The sequence below is a fragment of the Artibeus jamaicensis genome, unplaced genomic scaffold, assembly GCF_021234435.1.
Source record: "Artibeus jamaicensis isolate MK-2021 breed Jamaican fruit bat unplaced genomic scaffold, CSHL_Jam_final contig_233, whole genome shotgun sequence".
Taxonomy (NCBI): Eukaryota; Metazoa; Chordata; class Mammalia; order Chiroptera; family Phyllostomidae; genus Artibeus; species Artibeus jamaicensis.
Genome location: NW_026521486.1, coordinates 62,153,802 through 62,159,444, shown reverse-complemented (window position 1 = coordinate 62,159,444; position 5,643 = coordinate 62,153,802).

The window sequence follows — 5,643 nt, the reverse complement described above, 5'->3', positions numbered from 1 at the left end:
TCTGAAAATTTTCAAGTTAAATTGTATTGTTTCTATGATTAGAAAACTGAAGTATAGAAACTAATTTCTTCCAACACTTTCATGGTTGAGCCCATTTGACTATTTTCTTTTTAAATCATTTTTATGGATGTACCTCAAGGTTCATAGCAGTGCAATTTACAATAGCCAAGTGCTGGAAACAGCCTAAGTGCCCATCAGTAAAGGAGTGGATCAAAAAGCTGTGGTACATTTACACAATGGAATACTATGCAGCAGAAAGAAAGAAGGAGCTCCTACTCTTCGTGACAGCATGGATGGATCTGGAGAACATTATGCTAAGTGAAGTAAGCTAGGCGGTGAGAGATACCATATGATCTCACTTATATGTGGAACCTAATCAACAAAACAAGTGAGAAAAATAGAACCAGAGACATGGAAATAAAGAACAAACTGACACTGACCAGATAGGAGGGAGGAGGGGATAATGGGGGAAAGATGGGAAAAGGTCATCAAGGAACATGTATAAAGAACCCATGGACAAAGACAATGGTAGGGGCTGTTGAATGTGGTAGGTGGAGGTGGGTAGGGTGGGGAGAGTTATGGGGGGAAATGGGGACAACTGTAATTGAACAACAATAAAGAATATGGCATTTTTTAATGTTAAAAACGTTTTTATGGCCCTTTGCATGTCATAATGTGTTGCTATAATAACTTTTCCCTACTCATCATTGACTTTTGAAGTCTGATTTTTCTAATCAAATCATTTTAAGTCAAGGGCTTTCATGCTAATTTCAATATTACCTAAGCTTTTAATTTTTTGAAGCCAACATTTATTTACCCCTAAAAGGACCCCAAACATGTGAAGGAATCTGAGAATATGGCAAAATTTCTTCCTTTGCAGTAAAATATTTACTGAGATTGTCTGCAATTTGAGATGAGGAAAGGTCTCAGAGAGCTTAGTCCAATTCCTGCATTTTACGGATGACAAAACTGTTAATGTCCATAAGAACTCTGGATGCAATGTTTGTTGAAAAAATACCTAAAAAGTGCTTACAAAAGCAAATCTCATTGTCGTCTCATATTACAAGCACAAATTTTGTATATTCCTTCTCAATGATTTGACTTTTTTTCCCTTGCTATTAAATAAATCTCCCAAATAAATCCTTTGTTAATTGGTTCAGGCTGACATAAAACACCACAGACTGTGTGGCTTCAATAACAGAAATGTATTTTTTCACAGTTTTGGAGGCTGTAAGTCCAAAATCAAAGTACCAGCAGGGCTCAATTTCTGGTGCGAGCTCTCTAGCTTATGGCCTTTCCTTGGATGGTACACAACAGAGGAAGGGAGAGAGAGAGAGAAAGAAAGAGGAAAGAGAATGTACTCCTGTGTCTCTTCTAACAAGGGCACTAATCCTGTCTGATCAGGGCCCTACCCTTATGACCTCATTTAACCTTAACTCCTTCCTCAGAAGCCCCTTCTCCAAAAACAGCCAAACTGAGATTAGAGCTTCAACACACAAATTTGGGGAGGGAAACAAGCATTCAGATCATAAGAAACCCTCTGTACCTAAGTTCAAGAAATGATGTCATACCTCCTGGTTTCAGGGTGGACATCCTAAAAGCACTTGGTAATTAATTATTGATGTTTTCTGGCCTTTCGTAGTGGTCATGGTTCCTCTCATTCTTCTTGTACTGAATTTATTTCATTGTTCTGAACTCTTGAAAGAAAAAAATAAAGCCCAGATTTTAATGTTGGTAAATTCAACAAGTTTACATATGAAAATATTCAGCATATTTGAGTCTGAATATATTAGTAATTTTTCAGATCAAATAGCCTTTCCTCAGGGATCATCCTGACAGTCCCATAGCATTAGTCCCTCATCACTCAGTCTTCCTTGAAATTTTACTTATTTGTCCTCTGTGATGATATTTAGTATGTTCTTCCTACATTCTTGATTATTGTGTTTTGTTAGCTGACTCTTCTTCTGACTTGAACTATGTACCTACACGTTGAGTTCTTTTACCTTTTTGTTCCAGATCCTGGAGATCTCAAATGATGTCACTTTTCATCTATTATCTCTACATGGACCACTTTCTTATTTGTGTCCTCCGCCTTAATCTGCCCTATACATTCTTTTCTTAACTTCTAGCTCAGGATTTATTGAATTTTATTTCTGTTTCTTGTTTTCATCTCAAATCAACATTCCCCAAAATGATCATTGCCTGTAAAATCAAATTCCTTGTTTCTGGCCACATAGACCAAGGGGACTCTTAGTAATTTTGACTGATTGACTGATATACCCAGAAGAATTTACTGAGCACCTACTGTGGTAGACATTGTGCTAGTTGCCAAATCTTACTCTTCTGTAATGTTTAGAGTATGTGTCTGGGTCTTTTCCAATTTATCTTCTAGTTATTTTATGTTTGTATTTTTTAAAATATCTTCTGTCTAGTGAACCTATAATTATCATTTAAGACAAAAGTGAAAAGTCATCACTGGTGTTATGAGTAGACTTCTATACACCCCCAAATACATGTTTAAGTCCTAATCTCTGTGACCTAGATTGGATATTAAGAGTTTGCAGATGCAATCAAGTTAAGATGAGGTCACAATGAATTACGGTGGGTCCTAATTCTATGACTAGTGTCCGTATAAAAAGAGGGAAAATTTGGACACAGAGACACAAAAGGAAGAAGGCCTAGTGATGATAAAGGCAGACATGGAGTGATGCAGCCACAAGTTAAGGAAATTCAAGAATTGCTGGCAACTTCTAGAAGCTACAGAAGAGGCATACAACAGGTTATCCTAGCCTCTAGAAGAAGCTAGCCCTGCCGACACCTTGATTTTAGACCTCCAGACCTGTGAGAGAAGACATTTCTGTTGTTTTAGGCCATCCAGTTCATAGCAATTTGTTATGGCAGCCCCAGCAAACTAAAATAGTTTGCGAAGCTATATATAATATCTGCCAAATTAATAATTTCTTTCTCGGCTCCATAACGCTCAGTACTCTTTGTTGTTGTATTTCCCTGGAAGCTTTGTGAGGGTTGGGGCATAGTGGGGAGTCATAGCCTTCTTTATGCCAATCATCATGCAAGGTACTATACCATCATCTCAAAAGTTTTATTGTTTTGTCTTTCACATTTAAATCCACCATCTATTTGGAATTTACTTTTTGTAATTGGTAAGAGGTATGGGATCAAACTTTGCTAATGCAATGAAATTTTTAGTCAGTAAAAAGATCGATTGCTAGTTCAACTCCAATTTGTTTTATACAATAAATCCTATTTTTATGATTTTATATTAAAATGAGTAATATGCTTATAAACTGTAAAGTCATAAAATATAAGGTGTTTCTTGGCTTACTTTTATGGAAGTGAGGTTATTGCTTTTGACAAAAGCTTCTGATATTATACAGTTTAAGAATTTAGTTCCAGAATAGACAGTTCCACAGCTATTCTCAGTTCCACTTACTAAGTCTTTTGAGTATGGTGGTTAGAGTAGAGACTGGGCAAATGTAAATTCATCAGCCCTGGCTAGTGTAGCTCAGTGGACTGAGTGCTGGCCTGGAGCCAAATGGTCGCTGGTTCAATTCCCAGTCAGGGCACATGCATGGGCTGTGGGCCAGGCCCCCAGTAGCGGGCACACAAGAGGCAAGCACACACTGATGTTTCTCTGCTTCTGTTTCTCCCTCCCTTCCCCTCTCTCTAAAAGTAAAATAAATAAAATCTTTTTAAAAATGTAAACTCATCAAAAAACCTCCCAGGGATCCTGGGATGACATTATTCTGGGTATGTCTACACCTCATCTTTGTACAGGAATGATAACAAAGCACAAATATTCACTGATTCACTGAATTTGTTACCATCATTTCTTTTAAATTAATACAATATACTTTATTTCCTGGTTTTGGTCTGGACACTCTCCAATGTGTTCTACATTTGGTATAGCATACAGCAGTCTGGCCTTTGTTTATCCAGCCCATTCTTTGCCTTCTGTACCCTACTCCCACTGGGCTTTGCCCTTCTTCCTCTTTTGCAGATGTCAGTCCCTTGAGAATCTACCTACTTGTCTTCCAGGATTTAGCATTATCTCATTTAAAAAGACTGATTTATAGGAAGTGCTCATTAGAGATTAATATTATTGTTAAAATAATATAATTAAAAATGTGTCCCCATGAATAAGACACTTCTCCAAAGGGGATGTACAGATTGCCAATAGACGTATGAAAAATGCTCATTGTCTTCAGAGAAGTGCAAATTAAAATCATAACCTCACATCTATTACTCACATCTATTACACATCGATATCATCTCACAACTATTAAAGTGGCTATCAACACTAAATCAATAAAGAAGTGTTGGTGAAGATGTTGAGAAAAAGGAACCCTCATGCACTGTTTTTAAGAATGCAAACTTGTGCAGCCACTATGGAAAATGGCTTGGATGTTCCTCAAAAAATTAAAAAATGGAACTGCCTTATGAACCAGTGATTCTGCTTCTGGTTATATATCCAAAGAAACCCAAAGCATTAATTATAAAGACTATATGTACCCTTATTGCATCATTTACAATGCAACTTACATTGCATTGCAGCATTATTTACAATGGACAAGATATGGAAGCAGCCCAAATGTCCATCCATAGATGAACGGATGATAAAGTGGTGGTACATATACAATGGAATGTTAGCCATAAAAAAAGAATGAAATCTTACATTTACAGCAGCATGGATGGACCTACAGGGTATTATTAAGGTAGTTGAAATGAGCCAGTCAGAGAAAGACAAATACAATATGATTCCACTTATATATGGACTCTAATGAACAAAATAACAAACAAAATAAAAGACTCATAGACACAGAGAATAGACAGATGATTCCAGAAGGGAGGAGAGTTGGAGAACTGAGTGAAAAAGGTGAAGGGATTAAGAAGTACAGGTTACAAAATAGTCATGTGGATATAATATACAAGAGAGAATATAGTCAATGCCTGGCTGGTATGGCTCAGTGGATTGAGCACAGGCCTGCGAACGAAAGGGCCACCATTTTGATTCCCAGTCCCGACACATGCCTGGGTTGCAGGCCAGGTCCCCAGGAGGGGGAGCTCAAGAGGTAACCACACATTGCTGTTTCTCTTTCTTCTTCCCTTCCTCTAAAACTAAATAAGTAAAATATTTTTTTAAAAAAGAGAGAATATAGTCAATAATACTGTAATAACTATGTATGGTGCCAAGTGGGTACTACAAATATGAGGGGAACACTTTATAAAGTAGATGATTGCCTAACCACTATACTGTACACCTGAAACATAAAGTGAAAAAGAATGTGCACTTTAAATAAAAATAAATAAAATTTGAAAAAGAACCAAGTACACTTTTAATCTGAAAATTAAAAAAAAATGCATTCCCAGTGTGATTATTGAAGGAGTACACCAAGTATCTGTTGAACGGAAGGACTGGTAGGACTTCGCTTCCGACGCTTTTAGCAACTCTCTACACCAGAAGATTTTTTAAAAAAGCTCGTCGAGACCAATCTAAAACAGCTTTCACTTCAGAAGACGCTGAAAATGTGACGAATCTTCTCTCGAGCGCCAACCTGAGGCACTGTTTCAACTGGTTTCTGAGAGAAGAGCGAGGATTGGCTAAGGTTTCTCTCCGCAGAAGCC